The sequence below is a fragment of the Podarcis cretensis genome (assembly GCF_951804945.1).
Source record: "Podarcis cretensis genome assembly, chromosome: 2".
NCBI classification, from domain to species: Eukaryota; Metazoa; Chordata; class Lepidosauria; order Squamata; family Lacertidae; genus Podarcis; species Podarcis cretensis.
Window position 1 is genome coordinate 75,492,128 of NC_137171.1, and position 15,236 is coordinate 75,507,363.

At 42.5% G+C, this 15,236-nt stretch overlaps 1 long non-coding RNA gene across 1 annotated transcript in view; it reads left to right on the forward strand.

Annotated features, from left to right (window-relative positions):
* Positions 1–3,319: 3,319 nt before the first annotated feature.
* LOC307211037 overlaps positions 3,320–15,236 on the forward strand; it is a 30,241-nt gene continuing 18,324 nt past the window's right edge. Inside the window, exon 1 of the long non-coding RNA XR_013836254.1 lies at positions 3,320–3,550. This is a non-coding gene — a long non-coding RNA (uncharacterized lncRNA). The remainder of the gene's footprint in view (positions 3,551–15,236) is intronic.

The following is a 15,236-nucleotide window of genomic DNA, read 5'->3' on the forward strand; positions in this document are numbered from 1 at the left end:
CAGTCTGTCGGCTTGCTATCTGGAAAGAGTTTGAATACGCTGCCTAATTCTGCCCTTCTTAAAAGGATGGAATCACAACTCCAAAAACAAGCCTTTAATTTCTACCCTCCTTCTACATAAAACTTACCATTTAAAGAAACTCCTCAAGAAAAAAAAAAGGAGGCATTCACATGAGCAGGGAGGCGGAAATGGTTTTGGTATAGTTGGGACATGTGATTGTTCCATTTACGTGTAGTAATTTATATGCCTGAACTACATCTACATATCTTTGTGGGTGCTGGCTGCAGAGTTTTATGTCCAAAATTACCTGCATTTGTGTGTGTACATATGTATACTACACCTCCTACCAATAAATGCTTTGTCTGTCCTCATGCTTTTGTAAACATTAGGCTAAGCTACAGTATTATGTTCTCATGAATGCTTCCATAGAAGATGCATCAGAAATGTTTCTGTATGAGTTCTGTAGGGCACGTATTCAGTGTACCCTGGGGTGTTTAGTTTAGTTATTTAATTTATATCCCACCCTTTCTCTCACGGGATCCCAGGGTGGCATACAATTTATAAAGATCAGTGTTTCTGTTGGGGTTATTCTGTACAGCATGCCTCAATACCCCACTGTTCATCATATGCCTTTTATGTGCAGAAGTCCATTTCCTGTCTTTCTTCACAAACGTGATAGAGTTCAGTTTTGTTATGAGAGATGTTTCCAAATTGGACTCTGCTCTGCTTCCTGGTGGCAGATAGAAGCTATCCAAGTAGAAAAGGCTTGGGAAGAACTTCGTTTACTAGTAAAGGCACTCCACATTCAAATTTGTCTCTCAGTGAGGAGTTAATTTTCAAAGACATTTATAGTGATGGTTATACATCATTTTATGTTAACGGGGTGGGAGTGGGGGGGGGAATCTAGTATCACCAAGTGAATAAGCAGAAACTGAAGTAAAAAAAACCCAAGTACGTGTAAATATTTCAGAGAATGTAAAAAGTGCTGTTTTTATACTACTTCTACCTTACTTCATTGTGGACTCTAAAATAATTTCCTCTTAAATTACATCTAAGAGTGCTTTCCTCGTGTTTGCACTAAGAGTGTTGAACTCAAATAAATGTTAACATGAACCTGGCTGGAGCATCTTCCTTTTGTCACTTCTGTTTGGCACAGTTTATGTGATGTATTGCCTGAAAAAAAATAAATGGTTCAGGTATGGGAATATCTTCTGCAGCAGTAATAGATGCAAAGAACTCACTTCATTTATATGCAGTTTTTCCCTGTTCTTTCAATGCTCTCTTTATACCTTTGACATTTAGCAGTTCAACTGCCTCCCTATTCAGCTTCCTGCTTTTGATATATTATAAAAATGTTGCTTCTTTTGTTACTTATATTTCCAACAATGTGTTCTTCAGATTCTTTCCTGGACTATCTTTTTGTAGATTTTTACTCGATTTGCCTAAATCTGCACTCTTTTCTACTTTATTTTTAATTGGCAATGCCTCTTTTACAGCCTCCTTAACTACCATACTTTTAAAAATCATGCTAAAAAGTGGGGGTCGTCTTATACATGGGTAGTGCATAGGGTGGACGTTTGATTGGTTGCTACTGAGGTTGTCAGCGGCTATTGTGCGTGTTATTGTTTGCTGCATCAATGGGTGGTGTTGATTGGCTGACGCTCCGGCAGTTGGGTGGGCGACTGGTAGCTTCTGCCGGCGATGGGACAGACAGGAGGTGGATTTTGAGAAGTGTGCTGGTGAGCGATTTTCGGCAGTCCCCCCCAAAAAAGCTTAGCAATCCTCCACAAAGAAAGCTCAACAACTCTGTGCCATCTAACCCCATTTTCATAAATTTGAGTCCCCCAAAATAGGGGGCGTCTTATAGACGGAAAAGTACAGTATGTTGTTTAAACATGTTGGTATATTTATTGTGTTGCCTGCATTTGCCAGGTGGGTGTAGGTCAACTCAATGTATTCTTTGCACCATAGAGGAAGGGAAGATGAAAATTTGCAACTCCCTTCCACAACCATATCATATGCAGAACAGTAGAACATTGGCTTATGCAAATACTGTTCTCCTAGATCACCACCACTGCACAACAGAGCATTGTTTACATGCCTTAAAGAACTGAGCAGTCCACATTGTATTTTTGTTACACATCAGTTGCTGCACCAGCCTCCTCCTCAATCCCCTCTTACCACTAAAAGAGGCTAATACCTCTCATAATACAGGTTGAACGTACAAGTTAAATGTTAGCCAGGTCAAGTTCCATCCCATTCCCAGGGAGGGGGGAAACGGACACCCCCAAATAATAATTAGTGTGGCATAAAGGGACGCAGGTGGCGCTGTGGGTTAAAGCCTCAGCACCTAGGACTTGCCGATCGAAAGGTCGGCAGTTCGAATCCCTGCGGCGGGGTGCGCTCCCGCTGCTCGGTCCCAGCGCCTGCCAACCTAGCAGTTCGAAAGCACCTCCGGGTGCAAGTAGATAAATAGGGACCGCTTACCAGCGGGAAGGTAAACGGCGTTTCCGTGTGCGGCTCTGGCTCTGGCTCTGGCCAGAGCAGCGATGTCACGCTGGCCACGTGACCCGGAAGTGTCTCCGGACAGCGCTGGCCCCTGGCCTCTTGAGTGAGATGGGCGCACAACCCCAGAGTCTGTCAAGACTGGCCCGTACAGGCAGGGGTACCTTTAGCTTTACTTTAATGGTTAGAGTGTTGGACTAGGATCTGGGAGAGCAGGGTTTGAATCCCCATTCAGCCATGAAGTTCACTGGGTGACCTTGGGCCAGTCACCATCTCTTACCCTAACCTACCTCACAGGGCTGTTGTGAGGGTGAAATGGGAGAGAGAACCACCTTGAGATCCTTGGAAGATAAAGGTGGTATATAGATGGAATGAATGAATGAATGAATGATTTGTAGGGGTGGATGGTGATTGCAGTCCTCTGGGTGTTGCTAGACTCCAACTCCTATTAGCCCTAGCCAGCATTACCAGTGGTCAGGAATGATGGGATTTGAAGTCCAGCAACTTCTAGAATACCACAAGTTCTCTCGCCCATTCTCTAAAAGTACAGTACTAGGTCTGCCTACCTGAAGTAAGCTCTATTGAACACAGTGGAAATTACTTCTGAGTAAACATGCATAGAATTTGGCAGAATGTTAGGGTGGGGTGGAACAGCTCACTTGTTTTCAAAAGAGAAAGCGGAGCTTAAGGAAAACCAGCAGACTCAGAGAGGCAGACTTACCAGTAAAATGTCAACTCCTACCGCCACCTCAAATACTCATGCCTGAAAGCTAGCGGAGGGGGCAAGTGAAGGGGTTTTCTTTCCTTGTCTCCCTTAACTCACCAAATGCAATTTCCACTCCATTTTTCTGCCTTTTGCCACAAATCTCCAAAGAAAGCACAAGGAATGTGTGTGCTTGAAGGCGCCCTTTGAAGCTTGTTGCCCCTGGCAACCACTTGAGTGACCTCTATTATTGAGTGAATGTCAATCCTCTTAGCTCTGATGTGGTCAGGGCAATTTGCTCATGACAAGGAGCGGTTTTGGAAGGCATCAGACTCTCACAAGGTGTGGAATCTACAGTATGGAGCAGGGGTAGGCAAACTAAGGCCCGGGGGCCGGATCCATCCCAATCGCCTTCTAAATCCAGCCCGCAGACGGTCCGGGAATCAGCGTGTTTTTACATGAGTAGAATGTGTCCTTTTATTTAAAATGCATCTCTGGGTTATTAGTGGGGCATAGGAATTCGTTCATTCCACCCCCCCCCCCAAAAAAAATAATATAGTCGGGCACCCCTCAAGGTGTGAGGGCCAGTAGGCCGGCCCCCTGCTGAGAAAGTTTGCTGACCCCTGGTATGGAGCATGCAGGATTGTATTTCCTTTGCCGAAAGAAACAGAATTGTGTGCCCTGTGAAAGAAACAAATTTGTTTCTATGTACTTGCCCCCTGATTCTGGTAGGTTGTGTAGGAGAGCAATGCAGAGAACTGAGGCACAGCAACACAGTAAACCCTGCTTAGCCCACCCAACCCTTTTCTAGTTAATGAGATTTTTTGCAGTGTGGTCCTATGCATGTGTGTTCAGAAGTAAGTTCAGTGGCTCTTACTCCCAGGTAAGTGTGCATTGGTGTTTGATTATTATTATTTTGAATGGCAAAAACTGAAATTATCAATATGCAAGATGTCAGTCCAGTCCCATAATCTCAGTCTTGTTGTCCTCATCCTTACCACAAGTTCTCCACTTTTCATACACATCTTGTGAGTTCCAGCCACACTTCACAGTCCCTGATTAAACATTTGGATTCAAAATTCTAAAACTGGGAGAGGGGTGAAACACACCCAATTATTTATCTGTGGTAACTGGAGAGAGAGAGAGAGAGAGAGAGAGAGAGAAGTACATTAAAAAAATAATAACAGAAATTCACACTTTAATATTTCAGTTGCATAATTAGTGTATGTGTGCTTTCAGGAGGGGCTGGAACAGATAATATTCAGTTTCACTATCCCTGGTGCTGAAGCCAAATCATGCTTTACCAAACAGAAAACAGAGAAGGGCTGGTTTAATTGGGGACTGCAGTAGCTCCCAATCCCTTTTCATGCTTGGAAGGTTTGTTAAACCCAAGACAGTGAGAGAGATGATTAACTTTTCCTAATGAATTTTCTTAATTAGTACTTCTTTTTATTCCAAAAGCCAGAAAGAGATAGGAGCCAATTTTCATCTCCCTGGGTTGGGAGCCATGGTCGGGGTAGGGAAACAAAGAGATCGAAACAGCTTGGTAGGAAGGACACCATTGTCTACTGCAGAAGCAAGTATAGGAGGGTTATGAGAGTGATTAATTCTGATACACCGCCAATGGCAACTCATATTACAATGGCACCTGATGGCCCTATTGTAAAAGACACTTTGAAAACCCGTATGGACAGTCCTTGTTTCAGAGAATTAGCAGTCTTAAAAGACAAAACAGAATAACCCAAGTGGTGAACTGGGGCCCAGACAAATTGAGGTTCTAATTTTTTTTTCTGGCAAAGAGAGCTGCTTTTCATTACAATTTAATCTCTGATCTTCAAATTGTAAAAGTAGCAAAAGCCACATATGGCTGTGAAGCTCCCTAGTGCCTTCTCATGATTCTAAACACAAGCAATTTGGTTCAGAATTCATTTATACCACAATATATTACTTTCTGGTGGTAATTTTGGTTCAGGTTGCTTTTAAAAGGGTCCCTTAATTGCTAGGCATTCCAGAACTAAATGCCCTGTACCAGCAAAATTCTTCAGCCCTGGGTCCCCAGATGTTGTTGGACTACAATCCCATCATCCCCAGCCAGTTTAGACAGTGGTGAGGGATCATGGGAGTTGTAATCCAACAACTTGTGGGGACCCAAGGTTGAAGAAATTTGGTACCGTGCTACCTGATGCTAAAATAAAGTTTGGTTTCATCTGAACCTGGGCTCATGGTTTTTGCTCCAAAACAAGCCACAAGTGGTCAGCCAAGAACAAACTTTGGTTACAGCTCATGGTTTGTCTGGAATGGAACAAGGTTCAGATCTAATGTAAAGCCAAGCCATAACATAGTTTCAGTTAGCACAGCAGCAACAGGACCAGGGTAGGAGCAAAGCTGCTGTAATTTTTGCTTTGGGTCCCCATGTCCTAATTTGTTCACACCTAACCACGGTTTGACTTATCATTATGCATGATCTGGGCCATTTTATTTGCATTTTCTTGTTGATATTATATTTTAAAAATATTTCAGGATGTTGCCCAGAGAACTGGATGGTGTTAGGGACACCATAAACAAATAAATACAGGAATTCCTGGCTTAGGAAAGCCTAGTAGATGGCTGTCTAGCTTGTGTTTGAAAACTTCCAGCAAGGGAGAGCCTCCTCCCTCTGTAATTTTTCCATTGTCAAGCTATCCATTCTGTTAAGAAGATTCTCCTAATATTCCACTGAAATCTACTTTCCTGTGAAGTCTAGTAGACCTAGTCTTGCCCTCTGCCATGTGATAGCCCTTCAGATACTTGAAGAGTGCTATAATTCTTGCCTTCATTCTTCTCTTCTCCAGGCTAAACAAACATAGTTCCCTTGATTGTTTCTCAGAGGATTTGTTTCTATATCACAGACCATCTTCACTGCCTTCCTCTGAACCTATTCTGATGTGTTCATCTTAAAGTGCAGTACACAGAAGAAGACACTTCCATTAGGTCTTGGGATGGGAAAAAAGAGAATAATCTGTTTCCCACTCATTCCTAATGTCTTCTCTACTTGCTCCCCATGTTATATTTATAGTCTAATTTTTAGGCTACAGTGAACTCTATAGCTAAGATGTCTAAGGGGGAAACATCAATAATGAAAGTTCAAGTGTTTGTTTTTATCATCATTGCAGATGACAATGGTGATTTGTTATTTGCAAACCATCTAAAATTAAGTCACATAATGTAACCATGCAGTGTTACTGACTACTGTCATATTCAGCTGCAGCTATAAGATTCCTTACTCAAGAGTAGTGTCTGGAACATCCAAGAGGTTTTCCCTTTTGTGCAAGAGTTGCTCGTTGAAAATGTAACAATTCAAAATTCATAGCCATAAATTAGAAAGAAATTTGAGATGAATCTGAATCTGCTACTAGAACTGAGAATTCTCAGATTGCAGATCATTGCTTTCATTATAAAATGTGCTTGCTTTTTTACTGCTTGCTGCAGTTGTTTGACAACTTTTACAAAATATGGTATGGTACGGTATTTAGGTTTAGCCTCTGAAATCTTAAAACTTGGTTCTTTTGTTGTTTAATGTAATGACTGAGGATTCATGTGCAGTCAAAATTCAGGGATCTAAAGTCACTGGTTCAAACTATACATTACAAGGGAAATAAGGGGTTCTCAATCCTGTTCCCATCCCAATAATGCTGTTGTGGAGGCTAAGAACCATCAGTGGATAGGCATGGGTGCTTAACCTTCCTCCACCCACTAATAAAAAGGTAAAGGAAAAGGACCCCTGACAGTTACGGTAAGTTCAGTTGCAGACAACTCTGGGGTTGCAGCGCTCATCTCGCTTTACTGACTGAGGGAACCAGCATTTGTCTGCAGAGTTTTTCCGGGTCATGTGGCCAGCATGACTAAGCCGCTTCTGGCGTGCAACAGAACACTGAAACCAGAGCAGCGCACGGAAATGCCGTTTAGCTTCCCACCGGAGCGATACCTATTTATCTACTTGCACTTTTGGGCATGCTTTCGAACTGCTAGGTTGGCAGGAGCTGGGGCCGAGCAACAGGAGCTCACCCAGTCGCGGGGATTCGAACAGCCAACCTTCTGATCAGCAAGCCCAAGAGGCTCAGTGGTTTAGACCACTGCGCCACCCACGTCCCTCCATCTACTAATAGTTCTCTGCAAATCCCACAGGGCAGCTTTAACCACCCCCAGATACTTGCAAAGGAGAATTGCTGGATGCAGGAGGGGTTAAGAATCAGTCTTCTTGCTTGCTGATCCCTTCCCCTTAAGTGTGCCCTGCCACCTCTCCCCCCGCCCTGCTTTTTTGGCAAATGTGGGCTTGGGACATGGCATTTGCCCAAATATCAGCAGTTTGTCCCCTGGGGTTGACATTTTTGCACTAGTTACCTACCTCTCTCATAGATGCACGTGTAGTATGTATATACTCAGGTAGCTTTGCTGGCTTCCATTAATCTACCATGATGAATGTAGTGGTTGCTAGGAGAAGCCAGCCCTGCAGTGCAGTGATACCTTAGCAATAAAAATGTAGGAACCTCTCAGCCAGAAGGTGCCGGTCTGGTGCAAGAGAAGCAGACCGAACAGCTGTGAGAGATGCAGATCATTATGATTGAGGAGACAGGGCCCCCATTATTATGAAAAGTGTTCGAGACCATGAACAGGTTTTGAAGGGCTAGCTTGAAAGGCATTGTCCTAGTGAGCTACATGGAACTTGGTGATTAGTGCCTGCATTTGCAATCAATAAACTGGAGATGGGGAAAAGGAGGTGGAGGGAATTGTCTGCCATTGCAGGGATGTTGCTGTCATTTGTCAGATGCTTTCACAAAGAGACTTCAGCTCTGCACAGGTGTCCTGGATTCAAAACATTATTCAGCCAGCCCTGATTTCATTAGGAAAGGTGTGTGGTTGCCAGCACATCTCAGTTCTCTGGCAGTCTGAAGAGCATTAGAGAAACAAACTGTCTTTAATTAAATAAGGTAGGAACTTTCTGCTTATATCAGTGATGCTCCTGGGTTTTACCACTCATGGCTGTCTCTCGTGGGATATACGGAAGACAGCTTCAGGGAAGAAGAGGGTGCAGTGGGGACTTTGCATAGCCTAGAGAAGGTCTTGAGTTTGGAAGGATGGTTTCTTTTGAGGCAATCCCCAGGGTTATTTAATTAACTGTCAAGTTCTAATTAATTAATTGCACTGAGGTCGGCCAAATCCCTTCAAAAAGTTTTTTAAAAATATCCCAGGGCATTGCGCAAAAAAGCTAGAAATGGTTTTTTTGTAAAACTGCACAATTTCACTAGTTAAAGTATTATCAGAAAAACTGTTTCTGTACAATATAGAAACTATGTGCCAATATAAAAATAAAGCAAGTTTCAATATGCATCCTGGATATGCTATGGATGTTAAAGATGAAGCTGCATTTCCTGATCAGGTGGAGAGCCCCTGATTTATTTGCTCCATACTGCAGAATGACTACAGGCTATCAGTGCAGTCCTTTACATGCCTACTAACAAGCAAGTCCCATTCATTACAATGGGGCTTACTCCAAGGAAAGTAGGTAGAGGATTGCAGCCTCAGCTGAGTCCCCATAAGGTAAGCACAGCAGTAGCCTCAGATTAACGGCCCACGCAAAGTGAAACATCTGGGTCAGGCTGTAAAAGGAATGACAACATTTTGTCCAAATTTGGGATAAAAATCCATACTGGAATTCCTCGGCGGGGCGGGGGGGGGGGAGGAATATAACCAGTCTTTTGTTCTATGAAAGATAAAACTCTGGCAACAGCTTTTCAAAACATTGCATTCTGCATCTGGTGTGTTATGGTGGTACATCCCTCCATCTGAGGACATGGTCATGGATGTGTGGATTCTTCAAATGTACTGTAAGTGCCATTGCTGATATTAGGCTCAAAATTCAGCATCCTGAGAGTCTCCACTCTCATTAAAAAGAAAGAAAAATCTTGAAAAAAGCATATTTCCAGTCCTTAAGATTTCAAAGGTGATCTTGAAAATGTTTTGTGAAATCTCAAAACTTACTGCAGGATCTCTGCAGTATTTCCAGTAGTCATGAGAGAGGGCTTACCCACCCAGCAAAAACTATTTGCATTCTTCACATATGCGAAATGTGCAAATATATGCAATTTGCATAATTTAAGCCAGTGGCAGAAGTCAGCTTTTGCTAATGCTATGGTTAGTGAAAGTGGCTACTGGATTCTTAACTCAAAACTGCCCAAACACACCCAACACTGTGTTGAATAGCAAATGCCCAGAATTACGGATTTCTTCTCATCTGACTGGTACATAATAAATTAGCTCAGCACCACAGTATTAATCTGTAGCTATTCATATTTATTCCAATGCTGAATATGGCAGCAAAAGATTTAACCCATTTGCTTAACTTTTATTTCTAAAAAGGAGGATTTTGCTGCATAGCTCAAGGTTCTGTGCTGCCTGTAGGGACTCTCTCCAGCCCAGTCCATTTCCTCATTTTGGAACCAAGCATGAAAAGGGGGGGGGGGTGCGCCGTCCTATCACACTTAGAATTATTCATTTCAAAACTTCGTTGTACAGAAATTAATTTTGTTTTCAGAAAAAGAAAGATGCTGCTTCAGTAGGAAAACAAGCAGTCCAGAATCATGGTCAATGAATTAATTAGTATGTGCAATGAAAGGGCATCAGAGTTTGTTGTTCTGTTGCCTGACTTCAGAAGAGTAGCAATTAAAGAAGCGGAATAAACACAGTCAAATTAAGAAAGGAGAACTGTTTCTGATAAATAGCACTACATCAGCAAGATTTTTTTCCAGTACGTCTGAGCAGCACATAAATCCAAGCAGACATTAGTTGTTGCATGTTTAGATGGAAGTAGCAGATGAAAGGAGAAATTGGATGCTGAACTTGTGATATTAGAGAGCTGACCCCACAAACTGCAATATTAGATAAGAGGACATGTAGATCATTAAGGAAATAAAAAGAAATAGATGTGCAAGAAAAAGTGATATTAGAATATGCCTCTCCAAACTTGGAGGAGGATTCATTGCCCCTAATGTTGGTATTTTGCTTCCTTCCCATTGCTCTTACATCCTTCATTCTTTCATCAAAATACTGTGGTTTTTCCCCTTCACACGGTGCCAAAAACCCTATTCTGCTTTGCTCCAATGTTTAGTTGGTATGGAAGTTTGTATTTTCTTGCATGTCCTTCCTTGTTCACTGTATCTTGTGCACTGTTTGCAACTGCTAAATTGCATCCCACTCTAATCATCTGAGTTGATAAAATATTAATTTTGTCCTGGTTTAGTGATTTAGTTTTGTGATGTATTATGTATTTAGTTTTTCTGTTGCTACCATTAGCTGCAATACAAACAAGTTACTAATTGGAATTTGTGAATCAACAGCAGTATATACAAGATTCGGAGATAAAAGGAATTTATAAGGTATTTAAAAACCTGTGATTTGCTTTCTGCTGGTTGTCAGGAATCAAAGCTTTTCAATCTGAAAAGGAGAGGTACTATTTAGAGTTGGGATGAAGGGGGAAAGGGACAAAAATGCAGACTGTTCTTAGATTCTGTAATGTCCTAGTTCACCAGCCAAGCTTCTTTATGTGACTTAAGAGTTGAATAATTGCTGTAAATGTGGCTGACATCAATGCTTGCATGGCAAAGGAAGGAGGGATTTTTTTAAATAGAAAGCCACAACAGAAATTAACACAATGAATCACAATTAAATCTCAAATCCTCCACCTACCCCCATTCAAGTCGGATTTCTGTATAGCTGCTCTCTGACAATTGCAGTATTTTCAGAAAACAAGGGGATCAGTCCAGCCAAACATAGTTGCACTTCAGTTCACTGATTTCCAATGGCATATTTTCATTATTTACTTCGCTTCCTCAAAATTAGACTAGTTTGGAATTTGTAACCAGAAGCCCTTTATCCTTCATGTCTTAGGTCAACATTTTGTTTGTTTTAAATGTAACTCATTTAAAGTACTGTGAGAAACTCACTATGGGTTTAACCACACTCACCTTTCACCCACTGTTTCCAGGCACGACCTGCCATTTAAAGCACTGTATGCAAGCACACCCCCCCCCCATTTTCTTCTTTCTTTATTTTTACTCTGTTGCTTTCTCTGCAAAAACCTGCTCTTTAAAGCTGAATCAGTGCAAGCAGCAATCCATGGAAAAACCTGAACTGACATTTGCTCCGATTCAGCTTTAAAGAGTGAGTTTTCGAACGGAAAGCTTGGGACAAAAGGCAAACAAAGCGAAACAAAAACAATGCTCGGACACAGAGTTTTAAATCATGGACCTCTTGCCACACTTTAAAAGCAGGGCAAAAGGTCAGTGTGGATAAGCCCTGACTGAAGAGTGACTTAACTGCACGATCGTATACATGCCTTTCTGCTCAGATGTAAGCCCATTGGGTTCAGTGGGTCTTCGTCCCAGGTAAGTGTATGTAGAGTTGGAGAATAATACGCTGTTGCAGAACTTTCTAAGTCATGGCTACCATCTGCACACAGTGCTCTCTGGCTATTGCGTTCCTTGCTGCTTAAAGGGAGCAAGTAATCTTGTCAAATCATCTTGTTGTAGCAGGGCCCATGGTAGGGAGGAGAAACACTTCCAGACAGAGTAACATAGGCCAACCTTCCCTGGCCTGGTGCCCTCCGGATGATCTGGAGTACAAGTCCCATCAGCCCCAGCTAGCATTGCCCTGGTTGGGGCTGATAGCATTTATGGTCCCAAACACCTAGAGAGCACTAGGCTTGGGACGGCAGGCCTTGGCTACCTGGCACCAGTGCCTATGTTCCTTTTAGCCCGGAAGGGAGAGGAAGAGGAGGGGAGTTGCCTAAGGCCTCACCATGACCTCTGACTGTCAACTGCCTTATTCATATCTAGGGGGAATTGAGAGAATACATTTGTGGGTGGGGCTGCTCAAGGCAGCACAATCCCTGTGGGCAAGAATGGGGCAGAAAGACATTCATTGGAGCTGGGGCTATGCTGAGCAGCAGGTAGATTCATGACCTGTCCTGCAACAACACTGGACATCTGGTGTAGGAAGTGGCTTGGATCCTACAGGAGCAGAAGGCACTTCTGCTCACGTATTATTTAATTAATTGACAAAATTGTTTTTTAAAAAACCTGTACGTAATATAAAACATTAACACTGTTGATTTTTAAAAACCCTGATTAAAAACAGATATTTAAAACGTTTAAGAGATGGTTAGAAAGCAACACTAGCGAAAAGAAACAAAACACATGTAACCCCTATGTGTCAGGATAGAATCACCTAAAAAATAATAATATAAGTGTTAAGCAGGTGGCAAAAGTGAAAGGTGCCTGACCAATGTCAGAAGGTAGGAAGTTCTAAAGGATGGGTGCTGCTGCACTAACCAATTTCCTGCAAGTTTGGAACAAGTATTAGCTGCTCTTATTTTATCCGCTTCGAGACTTAATAAATTGTACCCGCCACAGCGCCCGTTCCACAGCTCAAAGTGGTCAAGTGGACACAGATTGGCTAAGTCAATTCCGCAAGCCAACTGGTCCTATGCTGTTAAGGGCTTTATATACCGAAAGTAGCACATTGAACTTGGCCTGGTAGCAGCTAGGCAACCAGTACAGATCTCAGAGCAAATGCTGACATAGGCTCAGTCCCATCAGCAACCGTACTGCAGCATTCTGCACTACTAACTGCAGGGTGTGTACTCCCTCCCACCTGTAGCCCCCTTCTGAAATTAGTTCCAAAGTGCTGGGGAACCTTGTTGTAGATATGCTGCGTATGAGTATCCAGTCACTAGCTCCTTAATGTTCTATCTCACAACTTATCACTTTTGAGAGGAATGAAGAACCCAGACAGATCTAGAAAGAAGCAAAGGCCCTCTGTCCCTTGGTAGAGCTCAGCTCGGGGCTTTGCCCTGAGAATGCATACCTACTGTGTTGGCTCAGCCCAGGCTTTGGGGGGGGGGCCCTTGGGGATGGGCAAGCTGGCAGGGGGAAGGGGATTTGGGAACCGAGGTTAGCAGCAAAGGGGGCATCTGGTGTCCACTGTAGAAGAAATGCTAGATTTAGGGCTGTGTGGGTGGTTCCCCTACACAGGGCGTTGAGCCAAGGGAGTGCAAAATTGAGAAGATCCGTAATTGAGAAGATCCATTTGGGGGCATCAGATTTTGGCCTCACACAGGGCACCATATTATGAAATATGATCAAAGTCTGCCCCTGGTGGAAGCATGGTGAATAACTCTGTTCCACTGTCCAAAAGGCTGCTGAGAATTTTGGAGTAATCATAGCCAACTGTGAGCCAACTGTGTGACCCATCACACATTCCCCTTGCTTGCTGTCTGAAGTTTTGCTGTCTATTATTGCTAGAGAAGAAGCAGGAAATCTTAAAACACAGGGCTTCCTCTTGTTGGCTGGATGCCCAGCTCTCCAGAACAACAGAACAAAAATATTGTACATTTGCATAGAGACTGGCTAAGATTGCCTACTTGAAAGAGGAGGGGGCATCCAACTAGTTAATTTTCAAAAACCTAATTAGAATTCGATAGACATTCCCCACCAGATTATATTCATTTGAAGCTGGTTGATATTTGGGGCCTGCCCTGCTTCACAAAAGGTTTTTTACAAAGCTCTAGTCCTTGAAAATCCCAAACCAGTGATTCACATCCCTCCTTCAGTTCCCAGCTAATCCTCCAGCTTTTCCAGGTTTTAACGTGAATAAAGCCTCTAAAAGGCCAGCAAATAGGAAAAGATATTTGACAGTAATCCCTTCATTCCCAAGGGCTAGTCTTCTCATATTACAGGTTATTAAAAACAAAATCCAAGCAGCAAGCCTCCCCCCAAAAAATCTCAAAGACAAGAAAGATTGAAGTCACTCAGCTTCCACTGAGAGCCAGAACTCCCCAGACAGCCTGACTAGGAGAATTAAAACACAAAAACATTGCAGGACGTTAGGAGGTTTTAGTTTTGCTGGCGGTATTACCTGCTGAGTACCCAAGAAATAATAGTCTAAAAGTTTCTGGCCTGTGAGATGAATGAAAGGTTTGGGTAATCATGTTTCCTTTACATTTGACATTTCAAATGTTTGTCTTTAAAATTAATTTATATACACACTTTGTAGAAAATTGATTAAATGTACTGGATTATTGGTTAGGGTGGTTTTAATTAGTAAAAGTTTGTCACCAGCATGGAAGTGTTGTCAAGAGACTCTCAAGTAATGATATGGAGAATCTTGTTAATTGATTATGAAGAGAAAGAACAGCGCTTCCCTCTCTCTTTTGGAAGTCCTTTGGTGGTGGTGGTGGTTTTGTTTATTTTTGTTTTAACTGCTTTTCAATCTCTGCTTTTATATAAATTTAATATACCCCCTTTTTGAATGTAGTAATGAAAGGAATGTCAAAAATTGGGGAAGACCACAGAGCCCCGATGTTTATTCTATGTACTAGTTGCATCTTCCATTTTTTCATTCCTTCAGTGGAAATGAATTTCAGAGTAGAAGCCTTGTTAGGCTGCTGTAGCAGAACAAAAACAAAAAACTCAATATGTTAATCTGTAGCCACCAGCAATTCTCTCTCCCCCCCCCTCTATCCAGTGTGTTAACCATAGAGAAGATGTTCTAAAGTGAGGAGTATACTTTTGCCACACCACGTCCACACATGATGCTGATCTGCAGTGACCTGGAAGTTTATTTCCTCCATTTACAGGTCAAAGAATGTGTCAGCCACACAACACTGCACTGACCGAAAACAGTTGTGCCCCTCCTGATGGTGACAATACCATGCTGGGCTTTTGGAGGGAGTGCTTCCAGCATCATGCTCAGGCTGAGATTGTCTGCAAGCAGTCACACTTGGCAACTTGCAAAAATTAGATTGAGAGTCTTTAGAAATCAATAGAAATACTTGCAGTAACTTTAACAGCTAGACTTGGAACAACTCACTATATTTCTGGAGACTGTAACAGTTCTAAAGGAGTCTGATTTATGCTGCAGAACTCCATTCAGCTGTGTCTGTAGGACTGTTGCTGTTGTTTTTGCTGTTAACAGTGCCCAGTGCACTGTTTAG